The sequence below is a fragment of the Xyrauchen texanus genome, chromosome 1, assembly GCF_025860055.1.
Source record: "Xyrauchen texanus isolate HMW12.3.18 chromosome 1, RBS_HiC_50CHRs, whole genome shotgun sequence".
Lineage (NCBI taxonomy): Eukaryota > Metazoa > Chordata > Actinopteri > Cypriniformes > Catostomidae > Xyrauchen > Xyrauchen texanus.
The window spans coordinates 34143712-34162822 of NC_068276.1; positions in this window are offsets into that span (position 1 = coordinate 34143712).

The window sequence follows — 19111 nt, forward strand, 5'->3', positions numbered from 1 at the left end:
CGAAACCTTCTGATGCCATGCAGTTACTTACCTCTTGAAGTCGATCCAACACTGAAATCCAAAACGAAGCGTAAGCATCCACAAGAGAACTCCTATGTACCTGTAAACAGATGGAAAGTGAGCTGGAAAGTGACAGTGACTGTGAGTATTATGTACCAGTCGAGCCTTACCAATTGAGAATACAGCCAAGTAGTATTAATCAGGAAAAAGAGGAAATACTGATATGACCTGCTTCCCCTAAGTTACCTGCTTCTCAAGATGCACCGGATAATTCTGCATCACGACAGCTCGATCTAGGGAGACAGTTACCTTCAGCTGAGGCAGAACATGATGTTGCAACACCTGATTATGTACCTGGGAAAGAGAACAGATCTAAACTGCTTGAAAGTCAAATGGAAAGTGAGCCAGAGTGCACATAAAAATTTACCTGGGAAAGAACCAGCTGAAATGGTGGAGTCAAGTGACAGACCTGTTGAGGTGCAAAGAGAATGCCAGTACTTAGGGAGACAACGACGACCACCAAAGAAGTTCACAAATGATAGTTTAGGGACTCCTACTTGTTACAAAGTGCAAGTAACTGGTCATGGTATGATCCACGCTTTCCTAACATGTGGACATCAGCATTTACGCCTTGGGTGCCAATGGTTTTCCCTTAATCTAGACCACCTGTTTATTAAGCTTGAACTGAAATTGAAATAGTACACATACTAATTGTTCTTACGGACTGTGGAAGAACTTGTGAAAAACAACGAACTGTTGCACTCACATACGCATGTATACATAAACTGGACTGTTTCTAGGCCAAAGGACATGGACTGTTTTATAAGGCCTATAAATACATTGAGTAAACACTTTGGGAAACGTTTTTAAGCGTTTTTAAACATTTGAGACCTTGGTTCATTCTTTTTTCATTTGTCTATATGGCATCGGCCAGGGACTTCAAAGTGTTTTTGTGCGCTGAAATGGACTCTTTGTGTTTTTTTCTCTCTGACTGGATGAAATCCCTGAACTTGAAAATTCTCTTTTAAGATAGGGTATGACCTATTACAGTTGGGTCAAGAAAAACTTAATCAGTTGACAAGGACTGTTGGTAAATGTGAACAAAGTGTCATTATAGAGGAAATGTGACTGAGTATACAAATGTGAAATGTCACTGTGGAATGAGTGTATGTATAAAAAAATATATAAAAATAGGAGAGAGTTGTTTAGCAGAAAGCAATAGACATTTATTAATGCATTGTGAGATGTCAGGACGACATCTTATCCTGTAGGGCAGAATGTGATATAGTGAATACAAGTTATGTTTATGTATATTCTATTTTCTATATAAAATTGCTAAATGTTATTTTTCTAATACTGCTAAATATTGTTAGATTTCCTATTTGTGCTTTATGTTTAATAAAGAGTGTTATGTGCATTTAGTGAATTAATTATTTTCATTTGGCATACCTGCGTTATTACGTCATCGCACACTTCAGTTGGGTGCACACGCCTGTGATGTGCTTCATTCATAGTAAAGACAGCGATGAGAAGCCATCACATCAGCATTCTTCATTTAATCATATTATACTTCTTTTCAGGAGTACTACATGTGAGTGTTTGAGAGAGAGAGAGAGAGAGAGAGAGAGAGATTGAGTGTGTGCAATTACCCGAGTCTGCTGAGACTCCCAAATAGAGATGAGTGGTAAAGCTGTAGGTGTTTAACTCTTTTTTGGTCAAATACATCCTATTTTCTCTGTGTACAAGTAGCGTCTGAGTGGTATCCTCCCTGAGTATTTCGAAATAATCTGTTTTTTCTCTCATTTGCAATGTTTAATGTTTACATCTCCTCCCAACATGGAAACTCCAGTAGGTAAGCACCTTGAGTGATTACTTGGTCTGTTGTCTCTCAGCTGTGATAAACCTTAATGCTGAAGCTGTTAGTTTAACCCTGTTCCCCAACTGTAGTGTAATAGTGCAGTAAAATTCCAGCCATCATGGAATGAGAGACAATGCCGATGACTTCAAAGAAACTACTCGCTGACTGAAAAACTCAATTAAATTATAATTAGTATAGGCTGTGTCCCAAGCCAAAGGGAGCTGTCTTGTTGTCTTGCTGCCCTATCAGTCAATGACTGAAAAGACAGCATTTGCGTATGAATATACCTCCAGAAATTGATTTTGGACAAGCTACTGAGACAGCAAATGTGGGAAAAAACTTACATTTATTCACAAACTGGCTATTAACCTCCTCTTTGGTTGACCTTTTTTTTTTTCAGCTTAACTGCAGTGGATCAATGCGCACAGTATTGTGGGATTTTATAGGCAGTGAAGGATACATCTATTCCGCCTTCAAAAATCGATCAGATGAAGGTATCTCAGTAGACAGGATGTGACAAATATTGGATTTGGATGTGCCTTGATCCCATCCTACCTTCTTATACAGCCTCCGGAGTTAGCATTTTCCTGGTTTCGGACACAGCCAAAGACACACATCTTGCAGCAACATCAGCACTCTTGGAACATCTCTTGTCAATCAGATTCGAGGACCTGAACTAACTGTTGTAATAATAAATATAATAATATATATTACATTATAATAAATAATAATATATATTACATATATATATATATATATATATATATTACACAGTATATATATACACACACACACACACACACACACAGATATATATTAGTTTTGTCAAAGGTACCGGTACTAAAATAAAAAAAAAATGTGTTGACTACACCAACACGAGGACTTAGAGCAAAAATTGGGAATTGGACATTCCAAATTGGAAAAAAAAAAAAAAAAGAATCTTACCACTGTGAAACGTCCTGCTCAAGTTGTGCTTGCGAAGGTGGTCCATGTCGATCAGCTTGTTCTTCCAAACTTTCATTATTGGACACGGGCTAGAGCTGGTACGGCAAAAACCAATGCCACTGTTACCATAGTAACAATAGTGTTTACAATGCTCCCCAGGAAGACTCTGGAACTGAAACTCATCTATGGTAAGGGCATTTAATTTCCGACACACGCTCTACGCAGTTGACCAATACCAACAGACAAGGACAGCTGACCAAACAGAGCAGACTGGGCTTTTCCAAAAGGGGGACTTTACATAGACAGGAGGTAAATCAGAGCGTTTTGACCAGAGTATGAAGAGTGGGTAAAAGAAATGACAAAATAAGTAGTAGTAGATAGTAGTAGTAGACACCCAAAATAAAATTCTGAACCTGAAAATTTGCATAATATGGGCTTGTAATGCTGCGTTCACACCGGACGCGAATAGCGCGTCAAATTCGCACCTACCGCGTCTAGTTATACGCTTGACCACTTTGAATCCATTCGTGCGTCAAGAGCGAAATTGACGCGCGTAAAAAACAAAAGTTTGAAGCGAAATTTACGCGCGTCGGAGGCGAAATCCGATGAAACTCCGGAGGCGAAACCCGTTGACGGCCATCATTTTACAAGATGGCTGATGTTGATCGAGCATTCGTGGAGAGAGTCACCGCTCTGTATTTGCTCTGGAGAGCAGAACAGCGGCGTATGGGTCGTCGTCGCCGTACTTGTGTCCACCAGCGAGGGGCGCGGGACATGCTTGAGAGGAGCCACTGCCAGGTCTGGGTCGGGTTGCGGCCAACAACTCCTCCAGAGAGGCACTCCGGGTGAGGGATGTCTTCATGGCACACTTCTCGGCGGAGGGAGCAGTACCATGGCAGCCGACGGAGTAGCGTACGAAGTCCTCCTCATGACTTCCCCACAACGGCTCTTTTAAGAGCCACCCACAAACCTATAAACTATCTAAAAATAGTCCATTATTATTATATTTTGTATTTTTTTTTCCCAGGTTGTCAGCACCAGTTCCAGGATGTCAGGTCCACAACATGCACATTTATTAAGTTGAGACTTTTTAAAAATGTCAGGTTTTCCATGGTAGTATATCAGGTTAAATTATTTATTTATTTTTGTTTTGATGATAAATGGAGCCAGCCTCCAAAAGTAATTAACCTGTCCTGTGTTTTTTTCCTTATTCAACACTGTCCAGACACTAATGTTGGTTGTCTTTACATTACAATAATAATGAAAGATTCCGAGCGGGAGTTTACGTCACTTTACCTCCTGAGTGACCGCAGGCAGCTAGGCTCCTGATTGGTTAACGCGGCGCAATTGACGCCAAAGTTCAGATTTTTCAACTCGGGCGGCAGACGCGAATTCGCGTCAAACGCGTGAATGCACAAAATGCACCATTCGCGCGTAACGCGGCAGACGCTCAATTCGCGGCATTTGCGCAAACTTGACGCGCGAATGAGGCGTATTCGCGTCTACAGCGCCGCTCTACGCCTCATTCGCGCCGCAGGAATTTTTTACGCGCGTAGCGTCTTTGCATTGACTTAACATTGAAATCACTCGCGCCTGACGAGCTATTCGCGTCCGGTGTGAACGCAGCATAACACAGTTCAATGGGAAGGAGGCGGCGAGAACCGGCTTGATAATATAAATAATAGTTTAGTATAAAACTGAATCAAAAGACAAAACACACACACGCATGACGGACATGTCCGTAAACTATCTCTCTCTCCTGCACTATCCTCCGCAGTCAGCCTTTATCCCTCTCGAAGGCTTAATTAGCCTGATAAGGGACCGAGTGTGTAGAATCATGACCCGGCCCCACCCTCCGCCCTGCCACATTCCTCCCTCATTCTCTCAGGCTGGGGAGCCCCCGGCATAACGTACAACCCCCTCTTTCCCTGGGGAGGGACGTGCCTTTCGCCCAGCCTGCCGGCAGGTCATCCCCATCTGCCTGGATGAGGGAGGGGACAAGGGGAGGGAAACAGAAATAATAAAAATGGGGGGGTACTTCCTGTAACAGTGTAGTACCCCCCAAAAAACACTGTAACACTGCCTCAAGGCTCTTTAAAGCTATTTCATAGCTTTAGTAGTGTAGTAGTAATACGAGCGATCAAGGAGTGCTGTTGAATGTAAAGACAGAGTTAAGCTGACTCGCTTCATGTCACCAACTGGCTCATATTACACATTAAAAAAAGGTATTTTGCCTCCACCTGCTGGCTAAAATATGTAATGTCACAATATTAAATGTAAAGAGAAAGATGGCTCTCAACACATCTGCACTGCTCTTACACTATAGTTTAAATCGGCACGAACACAAGCGGAGTGATACACACACTGAAGCGTCTGAGTGCTGATGGTGTGAGACAGTACTCATGGAACATCTCTTGTCCAATCAGATTCAAGGACCGGAACTAACTGTTGTATGTATATATATATACACACACACACACAAGGGTGGAGATAGTACAGATAAATCATGCTCAAGTAAAAGTATCAGTTTTTCCCGTTAAGTGTGGTGACCCACCACAGTTTCAAAATTATTTTTTCACTCCTCATTATAACATAAAAGATCTCTAAACATTGCTTATGCAAAGCATCTCTCATTCCCAGTCAGTCAGCTCGCCCCTGCTGTATGCACGCATGCTCACACACATGCACTCCAAGACACCAAGGCATTTTGAGGACACGACATCGTTTGAGGTAAGTAACGTTAACTAATGTTACAGTATCCACTGCAGTTATCCACTAGTCCAAACACAGTATTATCATTGTCAGTGTACGAAAATCAACAGATAACATTACAGTAGAAGTTATCATTGATAATTACAGTTTATTCCAATTGCTAACACACTAAAATGACATGCACAGCACAATTATTTAAACTGACACACAGAGAGCAAATCCTCTTCTCAATTCTCCAAAAGTCTAAACACATTTTCTGCTTTACACACATTTTGCAATTCAAAATGGCACTTTTTACATGCACTGCACACGGTTCTCTGCATAAGACACAACAATCTGACATAAAGTCACATGTTTGCCATTTCAAAACACTGCCATTCAAAATAACACTACATGAGCTAATTGGCCAATACATGTGCCACCTGGCCAAACACCTCAATGGTTAATGGTTAGCACTTCATTCAGGAAGTAAGCACTATGAAAAGACCACAGGTGAGCACCTTTTGTTTTACAACAACAATGGAAGACGTTGCAGAGAGAGGAAGAGGGAGGGTGAGAATGAGAGGGGGAGGAAGAGTGAGAGGTAGGGGTAGAGCTGGTAGAGGAGTTCATGGAAAAGGAAGATCCAGCTGCAAGATGCTGCCTAATTATTTTTGTTACCTCTTTTTTTTCTTTTTCAGTTTACTGTTTTTTGTGAGCATATTTTTGTTCGGTCCAATGTAAATATATCTGCTGTGCATATATTGCACTGACATGTTTGGTAAAAAAAGAAAAAATAATGTTTCAACAGCATGTGTGTGTATCTGCAAATATTTCTGTGCATGTGAACAATCTGAAGAATCTTCTACAATTTGAACTATTTTAGTATTATGGCAAAGCATACTAAAGATTAGAGTGCTTTTCATTATGCACAACAGTGTGTGTTTGGTTAGACAAAAATCTGGTAATATGAATGAAGTGTGTGTCATTTCGTGCAAACGTTTGATTTTGATAATGCTATATGTAGTTTTGGTTGCAGTGCTTCATTTTGCAGGATATATGAGGTATTTTGCAGTTTGGGTGTGTGATTTTGTGAATTGTGTTAAGTATTTTGATAAAACCAGCCTTGTTTGCAAAATTGTGTATTAGCAATTGGAAAAAACTGTAACATTAATCTAATATAAGCTAAGTTAGGTAATGCTAATGTTAGCTGTCAGTCTTTCTCGCTTATGTCGACTGACATATACAGCTGCTTGTCATGAAAAACAATGTATAACGTATGTAACCTTATATCTAGCTAGCTAATAATCTAATGTTAACGTTATTACTAGAGGCTCTGACAATATAACTATTTTCAGCTTGTGGACTGCGCAGCATGCAGAGAGGAGAAAGCCACTGGAATGCATCTGAGGAGCAAGTTCAACACAGTGTATCATTTTTGCTTCATTTCTTTGATGGCTCACAGGGCTCGACATTAACAATTGTCTACTTGTCTGGGACAAGTGGATTTTTTAAGTGGCAAGTGAAAGAGAATTTTACCTGACTGAATGAACCATCAGACTGATTAAAACTAGGGCTGTTGATTTAACACGTCAATTCAGTGTGATTAATTGTATTAAAAATAACGCAATTCATCGCAATGCCCCCAGATTGTAATAAGGAAGATTCCTGAGAAATTGTAGTTCCACCTGTTTACTCCAGAGGGCAGGAATTGAAATTTCAGCTGTGTGGCAATGCGCTGTTTATACTGTGAAGAAAATAACACTTCAGCAGACAGAAGAACACAAACATGCATTACGTTCTTGTGTTCAAACACTTGATTGAGTGCAAAGTCGAACTAAGGGATCTCAAGATGTGTTCTAAGTATTAAACTATATTTAACATGACACAGTTACCTAAAATATTTATGTTTATGACACAACACACCCGAGACGCTACACAAGCATGCCTGATGCTGGTAATTAAATAAGCCCTCATAATAAATCGCGAACTAATTGACAAATTCACTTGCGAAATGGATTGTTGTGAACTGTATGCCAATGATCGGCTTATCTTCAATTATATGGTAGTAAACAATACATTGTATTCTAAAGCCGTTTTTTGTATTGTCTTATCAATGATTAACTCTTCTGCCACAAGAATGTAATGCATTTTAATATGGTATGTGTAGGTAACAAAAAATGAACCATACCGGTAAATTCCTTGGTTATACAACATGGCAAAACATTACACACATTTTAAAGAGGTAAATCAAGCTATAATCATTAATTTGTCATTTATACAAGTTACCACAGTTCAAAGCAATTGTCAGAATTACCTAGCAAGCCTAGGTATTGTATAAATTGGGGATTTAAATGCATTCTGTACATTTTAGAAGGTTAAATCGGTAAAGTACTGTGACTTGTGTGAGATGTTTCTGGATTAAGGAATGTCCTTTTTAAGATGCTGTTTGCTGAACCATGATCATGATGTCACATGATCCGATTAGTCTAAGTGTAGCAAACTGGTTTATATTGGAGGACAGAATCTTGTGTGTCCCGAGTTTCTCGGGAACTCCAAGAGTGTGTGTTCTGTCTTTAATTGCTTCAACCTTTGAACTTAGGGCCTCTTTGCAGAGAACTTTTCAAGTCACATGGGACCTAGACAAGTCTCTTTGTTAGTTTTATTGGCCAGATGTGAGACTTACTGGTACCTGAATTCTTTGCATTTATGACGTTGAGGAATTCCAGGATAAAGATTGGGTTTTTCCTAGATTCAAATCATGCTGGTTCAATTCTTCTGCATGTATAATATTACAGTCTGATGAGCCCAATCCAAATCCGATACTGTGTGTTAGTCAGGTTCATTATTGTCATGCTCCAAAAATTACATAGATACCATAAAAGCACAATTTAAATAGTCCATATGACTTGTGCATTTTATTCAAACCACTTGAAGACGTGTCATAGTTTGTGAATAGCAAAAGGCTGTGTTTTGATAAGTACATTTATCAACTAGGGATGCGCACATATAGGTGTAATTCGGTTAATTCGATGCACCACTATTGGAATTTCAAAATTACTATTCAGTTATTCTACATGTGCAATTCAGGTCTGCAACCTGACATGAGCTTGATGAGTTCTAACAAACAGTCAGGTTTTCCGGAATGGCTTGGGTAATTTTTTTTAAGGATAGGGCTAGTTAGGGGCTATTCAAACATGTTTTTGTCTGTATCTTTGCCGTTTTCTATTATAGATCAGTGATACTGACACTCACTGGATGGACATCTTTGACTGTTGCGCTGGCTGAATCTCACTTTCTTGCCAAATATTTTTTTTGACTCAAGTAAAAGTTAGAAAAACTTAAATTTTTATAAATGCATTTCAAAACACTTGCATTATGTTTAATTCATTGTTCTGCCTTCTGAAGAAAAGTACTTTATGTGACTGTTACACCATTAAACATGATTCCAGTTTGTTTTCACAGAGCAAAGTTACAATTCTTTATTAAAGGTAATACAGTGTTTTTCCATTTTGCTCTGGTGTGCATATTTCGTACAATAATTAGACACGGTCAATGTAGGGGAGAGAGGGGCACAAACTAACACTTTTTGGTTGTCTTAAGTTTGTGTAAATGTACTTGGGGTTCGATGTATTTAATTTTTTTTCACATTCATTTTTCATGTGACTATTAAACATATGGTCTTGTTTCATAAATACAGAATATATTTTTTTCGCCATCTACCTCAAAAAAAGAAAGTGAAATGATACAAAATGCCCCTTTGGGGGGCACATTGTAACAGGTGAGGGTCACATTATAACAAGACCTTATAACATCTTAAAAATCACCCTCTAACAGCTGTGTCTGATCTAATTAAAAAACGTATAAGAGAAACTAAATTTTCATGTCAATAAAAGCCATTTATTAACTTCACCTATAATATTGTAATAATCCATAATCCGGATTGTGAAAAAGCTCTATTGCCTTTTCTGTGTCGAAATAAAAGCTCCTTGTGAAGTTGAAGTATATACTGCAGCACTTCCGGTGTCAGAATAAAAGCCCCCAGGTGAAGAGTAAACAGGACAGAAATATATTACTTTTGTATAACACAAATCTAATAATCAGAATAATAATAATAATTTATCATAATATTATAATAAGCAACCTAATGTGTTCCACAGTAATTTAGTATTATGCAATGTTCAACAGAGGTTTCAAAAATAAGTCAGTGAAGTAGCTTTGCACAGTGAAAACATTTGAAGGAAAATAATGCTTTTTAGTTAGCTACTATGTATCATTGTAATAAAATAACAATGACAATGATTGAATTTCATTCTCCATTGTGTTTATTTCATGAAAAACAAATTATTTAATTTTTAGTTAGTCTTTAAAATATTGAATCTACTTGGATACAATGGCCGTTTGTATGAAACGATGGGTCCTCTGATAAAAAAAAGATATGTCAATAGGCTGAAAAATATCAAGATATAAATTAAGACATAATCGGCCAGCCCTAAAATTACAGTACTCTGCACTAAGGGGTCTGTGAAATCCCAATTGTAGTGTTGCCAGATCTTGTAAAAGAAATAAGCAGCCTGGTCTGCAAAAAGCAAGCCCAAAGCTACTTGCCTAACCAAATTAATTGAAAATAAGCAATATTAATTTTTTCCTGTGTGGTGGATTTATCAGCATAAAAATCATAACAAGCATACAGTTAATTAACAGTTAAGCATATTTTTAATTACAGATCTGCTTCTCAGTCAAAACCCGGCAGCATCAAATCTGTATTAATTCATTATATCTAACTATAATTCAGTGAAGAATGGGAAACAACTGAGAAATGTACTTTTTACCTCTAATAATAATTTCCTTGTATCTGGATTAGCCAAGCTTGTATATGTAGTAATTATACATGGTTGTTAAAATGTCTTCATTCACAAAATGTGACATCCTCAATGGGCAATTAGGCAAAGAAATGTGTGATACAGCAGTTTCCTTCAGCAGGGCACAACATTAAGCATTGTGATGTGCTTAATGTTGCCACTACAAATTGGTAATTAACTTATCCCAGTAAAACATTTACTTGCCCAGAGAGAGTGAAAAAATTACATTTAATATTTTTTATTATTACTTTTTTTGTGGGCGAAAATAAATACAAAGCAGTACCAAAAAGCATGTTGAATACTTGAACATAAATTTTGCTCTCCTTTCTTTCTGGCCAGCAAATTTCTCAATGACTCTCTGATTAAAGTCAGTCATCTCAGTAACAAGTCTCTTTTCCATGGAGAGCAATGCCAGTGCATTCAGCCTCAGAAAAGTTTTTATTCTTTTCAAGGTTGAGAAGCAACTCTCAGGTTCAGCCGTGGTCATGGGTGTGGTAATGAGAACTTTTAGGAGAGTCACAGTTTAGGAAAAGACTTCTTCGAGATTATTCTCCATAAACAGCTGGAATAGGCAGGCTTTGAATTCTTCCTTGCTGTAGATGAGACTGAGCTCTGTCTTCAGCTTGCTTCCACTGAGCATTGGGTACGATTTCGTGCTGCTCAATGCATCTTCAGGAAAGGTATCCTTGTACTCATCAAACCTGTCCCCCTGCAACAAGGTGGCACAGACAAAGTGGTCTGTGAAGGAGAAACGCTCCCTAGTGTGTCCCAGGATCACAGACCTATAGAGATAATTAAATATATATATATGTATATATATATATATATATATATATATATATATATATATATATATATATATATATATATATATATATTTAATTATGTAAATTTAAGTTAGTAACCTGGAGTAGGCCACTAGTTGTCACAGTTGCAATGACTTTCAAAATAAAAAATAGAGCCATTTAAGTTATTGTCCCATACAAGACAGTAGTTTTTGGTGGCTTCATATTTCATTTGATCATTTATTTTTATGTTGCCAATTTATTATTTTTGGAATGCTGTTGTATAATATTAAAATTATGATTTTTGTAAGGATTTATACCAAACAAAAAATGTTTTCTTGAGTCTGTAGAATATGATATGTGGGCAGGACATCTCTGCAGCACAACAATAATGTAAAATGGTATTTTGACTCAATTCTATAACAAACTCACCTCTGCTGCAATCCTTTCACGCTCTTCTGGTCTGAGCGCCCGGCGCCTCTTTATTGGCCGAGAACCACTGCTTTGCTCACCAATGGTATTGGAGAGAGTTTCCTTTTTTTCTTCCAGCGAACGCCTTGTGAAAGGGTTTTTTTGTAAATCAATGACAGAGTTTGGTTTAGCTGCTGCCATTATCTCTGCGAAAGTGATCAGCCTAGCAAAGTTTTGGCGGAGTCGCCTGCGCACTCGCAGTAGTGGCCAAGAGCGTAAAGTTGAATGACAGGTGACGAGAACCAATCAGATTGGATAAAATAACATGTATCCAATTCTGATTCGCCAGGGACGCAGTGACCTGCGCCCGGAGGAGAATCTTTAAGAAACCAATTAGAGACCAGCTTCAGGTCACATGCTGCCCGAAAATTGAAGGACTCAGATAGACATCCATTTGTCCGGCGTCCCTCGCCCATGAAACCGCATGAAACATATTGAAAAACATAGAAAATTGTTAACCGATTAAAGCCAGTTTTTATTAAATGCTGAGGCTCTTTCTACCAGCCTGCACATCGTATGAGTAAACTATTTTATTATTTTATTTTTATTTCATTTTTATATCATTTTTGTATTCATGTATATTTCTGGAATTTTGATGGGGGTGGCGCCCCAGCGCCCTCTATTGACAAGCCGCCACTGTTAAGTGGTATATGTGAGTGATATGTTCATTGTAAAGTGTTGGGCATAGAGTAAAGATCGCTTTTGGGATTTTAAGAATCAATATCGATTTAATTTAATAAAGATTGCAGTTAGTCAGAAAATATATATATTTGCACAGCCCTGGTGTTCAATGAATTACAGAATGCCAGCGTGCCCGCAAGAGAAACAGGCTCAGTTTCAGTCTCTCTCACTCCTCATAGAACCATCTCTGACTGCACTAAGAAATGGCACTCTGAGTTAGCACTTACATTTTTAGACAACCTGCTTTGTCTTTATTGAACTGTTGGACAATACATGAATACAGAAATAGTTTAATACAAATACTGATATAGGGATCAAAAATATCAATACATTATTTTGAGGAAAAGTATTGCGAAATATCGTTATTTGATTGTACTGGCACAGCCCTACTACTAGTATAGTGTTCTTAATGAAGTGCTCAGTGAGTGTATATTTTCTCAAATTAAACAAGACAGTTCAGCACAAAACCCATCTTCAGTCTGACCCATTATTAGATAACTCCAAATCATCTTTCACCCTCCTTGACTTGTCTGCAGCTTTAGACACAGTGAACCACCAGATTCTCCTGTCCACTCAATCTGACCTGGGCATCACATAAACTGCACTTGGATGGTTTCAGTCATACCTCACTGGCAGATTCTTCTAGGTTACCTGGAGAGGAGTGTTCCTCAGGGATCAGTGCTTGGACCCCTCCTCTTCTTGATCTACACTACATCACTCTAACATATATTTAAGGCACATGGCTTTTCCTATCACTGCTACGCAGATAATGTGCAGCTCTACCCGTCATTCCAGCCCGATGACCCCATTGTCTCACCTTGTATATCTGCCTGCCTCTCAGAGATCTCGGCCTAGATGAAGGAACCTTACCTATAGATCAACCTTGCCAAGACAGAACTTCTTGTGAGCCCAGCCAACCCGTCTACTGACCACAGCTTCTATATATCATTGTTCAGCTACACAAATGCAAACCAAGATAGCCTGGAACTTGGGGATTGCTTGTGGATGACCAGTTCAACTTCACAGCAAACATCTCAGCAACTACCTGGTCTTGCTGGTTCATGCTTTACAACATCAGAAAAATCAGACCTTTCCTGCCTGAATATGCTACACAGCTTCTGATCCAAGCTCTGGTCATTTCAAGACTGGACTAACCTGTAATGCCCCGTTGGCTGGTCTGCCAGCTATCATGATTAAATCACTTGCAGATGGTCCCAATTTACTCCCTGCGGTCAATGAACGAGCGGCACCTGGTGGTTCCTTCGCAAAGAGGCACAATCATTCACTCTTCCTGTTCCTCTGTGGTGGAATGAGCTTCTAACCTCCACACAATCTGCTGATATGATCTCAGAATTCAAGAAACAGCTGAAAACACGTCTTTTTCATGAGCTCTTAACCAATCCACACTAAATGCTCTAACTATTTAACATAACAGTTAAAAAAAATCCTTGACTATCTCTTTCTTCTGCGCTAGCATTTTTACTGCTCCAGCCACTGTGAGACCTTGACTGTGTGACACAAAAGTCAACAATATCTGTAAGAAAAGTAAGAAAAATTGGTTATGTTCCTCATTTGTAAGTCGCTTTGGATAAAAGTGTCTGCTAAATGACTAAATGTAAATGTAGATATATTAACTACTGCTAATGGTAGCACAGCTGTTAACGACTTAATGATAGTACAGCAATAATTATTACATCATTTTGTACAAATGCATTTTGATACAAAGACATTTATACAGAGCAGACAATCATAGCAATAGTATTAATATTAGGCAAGAAAAACACACAAGATCTGTAAAGTTGTTTATTAAAAAAGTGATACAAAGGCAAAGATGCCTTTGTATTATATTTATAATATTATAGATATAAGATAATTTGTGTAGGACTAAATCCCAAGGCAAAAAATGCAGCACATGAAATACAAAATGAAGACAATCCACATAAGATCAGAGTTTTTTAAAGGGGATGAAATGCATTGATTCAGCAATATCATTAAAATGTTTTAGAGTTCTTTTGCCGATTACTTGTAAATCAAAATGTACATTAATAATAATATGTGTGACACATATGTGAAATTTATATTTTGTTTTATTCACAAATGTTACCAAGAACAGTTTCAAAATTAGATAACTTCAACAAACTATGCTTTTCTTTAGTGAAGATATGCATAAAAAAGATTTTAAATTAACAGCAAAAAAAATTATTTGCTTGATTTGGTGAGAGATTTAGAGGGAAAATAGTATAATTCAGCTCTGGACAATGTATTTGATATTCAAGTAGTATTTTTAATGCTTGAGTAGCTGGTGCAGAATGAGTACATATAAATGAGACATTTTCTCTAGGCATTTAAGACATGAAAATTCATTCCAGGTATGGATTGCTCATTAAGAATCCAATATTTTGATTAAAAATGTTGATTGCGGTGAGAAATAGCAATGCAAATTTGCATTTGGTGTGCAAAGGCCTTTATTTTGACCTTGTCCACTTGACTTTAAATATATTACAGTAGCCTGGAAGGAACTCTAATAAAGTTGTCTTTGTACAACAGAGTTAATCCTGCTCTGTACCTGCTTAAAATTCTTTGTAATGATGCAATGCAGCATAAAAGCCAGTCTAAAAAAGCCTACTCTAACCCACATCAGAGAAGCCTTAAACTTTGTTTTTGTCATGACAGAGATTATATTTCATAATTTAGTTACATATTTAAGATATAATTTCATATATTCATTCATTTCAGATATAATTAATTTCATATTCAAAATGTTATACTTAAAACATTGATCACATTTTATGTATTCAGTTGTCAATTCTGTGTAAATGGATTTATGCCTGTTCTGAGCAGCATTAAACCGTCTGTGTAAATGCATCTAAATGCCAGTTTAAAAGCAGCTTCTGTGCCACCTTGGCAGTTTAAGATGGCTTAATAAGAGGGATTTAGTGCTGTCCCTCTCTTCTCTGATAATCAGGGTCAGATGTAGCTAATCTGGAGATGAACTCCTCTATAAATTATGGGTTAGTGCTTGCAAAATATGTGTAGAATATGAACAAATCCACCATACATACATTCTGACTACTGTCAGTGCTGCATTCAGAACCCAAAGGCAGCTGAAAACAAATTAAAAGAAAATGCAATAGCAAGTCTGGTGTGCATTGTTTTTCCATCCCATATACCTTATTCCAAGAACATTCATTAGAGGCACTGTGTTCTAATAAAACAGGTTCTGCATGGTGAGGGAAATTATGAACAACAGTGCGATATGTTTTCTCTCTTTTCCCAAGGACCCAAGGATTTTCAGTAGGCCTGTGTGCAGGCATCAATTCTTGGACTCGTTATGCTGTATTCTTTTGTGTTTAACCTGATTATTTTTTCTTCATGGCAATGAACATCTGTGCTGTTACAGTGTTGAAAAAAAAAAATGTCTGTGTGGTTTTAATGTTGCAATTCAAAAACATTCCCCTTTACATATTTTGTTCTAATTAAAATGCATATAAATGCATATAAGAATATCTTCTAAAGTTTTACAAATTATGTTTGGGAAAACATTTACTTGGAAGGCCAAAAGTGTTATTAACAGAATTTTAATTAATCGTGTCTTCACTAGTATTCCTATCACAGCAATCAATGGAATTTAAAAGCAGGCCTATGCAAATTAATTGTATGCACACAATTTATATTAGTTTAAATAACATAGCATTTTCCTCTTGATAAGGATTAGGGGTTCCCCTTCTGTCGCTCTCTCCACGTTGTGTCGGAGAAGCGACACTAGGGGTCTCTCTTGAGCGCCGATATTCATCTCTGACCTATTGAAAAGGGCCAATGAGAGTTGGCAGTCAGTATTTGCATACCCGCCCCGCATCACGGGTATTTAAGCGGGGCAAATCACGGAAGTTTAGTCAGAAAATTTCTTCGGAGCCGATGGTCTGTTTGCAGTCTGCTGCGAGAATACACACCCTGAACGTTCCTGTATCTCTGACGATCTGCTTGCTGTTGGATCTGACAGCGCACAACAGCGGCTTTCTCTGTACTTTGCACGGCGTGCATTGTTGCCCTGAGCGCCGACAGCGCAGACACACACACACACACACTGTGTATTAAAAGAGCAAATTTCCTGTAAAGAGCAAATTTCTCTAAAAGAGCAAACACAGCGGTGTTGAGCGTCCTTTTAAGGGCGGCGTCTTTTCAAGATGCCTTTCCGCCCCTGTGTCGTTCCTGGATGCGGTAGAAGCCTCTCCGCTTCAGGCGGCCACAGAGCTGTCTCGTGTGTTTGGGCGCGATCACACCGAGGCAGCGTTTGTGGATGGTTCATGTTCTCACTGCGAGAACATGACCATGACCACATTAGCGATCGTGGCTTGCCTTCAACAGAAGGCAAGCCACCCCAGCTACACCCGCATTGCTCCTTCTTCCCACAGGATTGAGGACGATGCGGTTGGCACTGGAGGCGATTTGAGGCGGCAGCGGGTGCAGTTTCGCCGGGTAGCCCCTGCGAACCTCCCGTTCCCGACACGCTCGCTGGTCCCGTCCATGCTTCGCGGCGATAGCGGCTCGCCTCACGGCCCGGCCGTCTATCCTCCCGAAGTGGATGAGCTCGCCGCTGCATCGGAGAGTCGCGGTGTCTGATGCCGAGGACTCCCCTGGACTGCCGCCTTCGGGCCAGCAGGCCCAGGCTGAGGCCGGCAGCTCAGATGTCCGACATGCTTTCCGGGCGCCGTGGCGTGGGGTTGGATTGGAACTCTCCATCCTCCCCACAGCCTTCGCGGTTGGATGATTGGTTCCTGGGGTCAGCGCGCGTTCGCGGCCTCGCATCACCCGGTCCCGTTTTTCCGGAGGTGCATGATGAGCTGGCGTCTACGTGGAGAGCCCGCTCTCCGGCTCGTCTAGGTGCCAACCGCTCCACTCTCTCCACCCTCGGCGGCGAGGCGCCGCGGATCTGGCGCGATTCCCCAGGTCGATAGGGCAGTTGCGCACCATCTATGCCCTGGTAGCCCTACCTCCTGGCGTGGTAGCCCGTACTCCCATCCAAGCCCTGTAGGACAACATCCTCGCTAACGCGAAGGCCTACAGTCGCGGCTGGACGTGCTGCCTCCGCCCTGCATGCGATGGCCCTCCTGCAAGTCCACCAGGCCAAAGCTCTCAAAAACATGCACGGGGTGGACCTGATCCTGATGTGCTGCAGGAACTGCGCTCAGCGACCGACCTCGCCCTGAGGCGGCGAAGGCCACAGCGCAGAGCACTTGGACAGGCGATGGCCATCCTAGTGGTCCAGGAACGCCATCTTTGGCTCAGTCTGGTCGAGATGCGTGAGGCTGACAAGAATACGCTTCCTGGGCGCACCTGTCTCCCAGATTGGCCTTTTCGGTGACACCGTCGAGGACTTCGCCCAACATTTCTCCGCGGTGAAGAAGCAGGCGGAGGCCATCTCCCACATCATGCCCCACCGCAGACCTGCCGCTCACGGGCCCTGCCCGTCTGCCCGCCGAGGCGTCCCCTCGCGAAGAAACCAGCTCCTGCTCCGCCTCAACCCGGGCCCAGCTCTCAGCCCCAGCATCGAGGACTCCGCGGGCGGCGCCGCCCCTGTCTCACGAACCCCCTCTAGGACCCGGAAGGCTCCCAAGCGTTCCTGAGACAGCCGACCCAGAGCCGAAGACGTTAGCTCCGGAGGTGGTAAGACCGCTCCGTCCCCGGTGGAGAATCCTTTGTTTTTCATTTGCCACACCCCTGGCGGGGGCTGTGGTACCCACATTCTCAATAAAAGAGCTATTTCCTTTGCCTCTGGGTCACCTGGCCGCAAATGCCGTTCTCACGGCAATCTGCTTTCAGATCACGACAGTCCGGTACACTGGATGCGGCGTTCCGCCTTCCGCTTGCCCTCGACTGCCCCCGGCTGGCCGGTTCAGGCGAGTCCAGAGGGCGCCAGCATCAGACCTCCTCCTCAGTCATGAACCGCCCCCTGCGGGTCGCGCGAGCAAGGTAAGTGCTTTGAGTCTATTCTCAGCACCTCAGCCTCAGGCCGCAGCGAAGCCGCCCGACGCTGCATTACCTGGTCCGCCCGCTCGCGAGGCCCGCCGGGTATGTCCAAAATACTCGTCCCTTTGGTGCCCCTAAGCGCAGAGCTGGGAAGCGTGGCTTTCGCTTCCCAACGCATCACGCTGGCTGCACGGACCATTCGACTTCGATTACGCAATTCAGTTTGCCCGGCTCCGCCCCCTTCAGAGGCGTCCGCTTTCCGCAGTACACGGCAAGCATGCCAGTTCCCTGCGCACGGAAATCATGACCCTCTTAGCCAAGAGCGCGGTAGAGCCCGTCCCTCCAACCGAAATGAGGAAGGGTTTCTACAGCCCTTACTTCATTGTACCCAAGAAAGCGGCGGCTACGACCAATCCTGGACCTGCGAGTTTTCAATCGGGCCTTGTTAAAACTCCCATTCAAAGTGCTCACGCAGAGAAATATTCTGGCTGGCGTTCAGCATCTAGATTGGCTCGCAGCGGTAGACATGAAGGACGCGTACTTCCACGTCTCAATTCTGCCACGACACCGACCCTTCTTACGGTTCGCGTTCGACGGCCAGGCATTTCAGTACAAAGTCCTCCCCTTCGGCCTGTCTCTGTCCCCTTGCGTCTTCACGAAAGTCGCAGAGGCGGCCCTTGCCCCGCTACGAGTAGCTGGCATCCGCATACTCAACTACCTCGACGACTGGCTCATCCTAGCACACTCTTGAGAGTTACTATGCACACACAGAGACCAGGTGCTCCGGCACCTCAGCATCTCTTTTCTCGGGCTGGAGTTAAACTCAGTCTCAATGACAGCACGTCTCACGA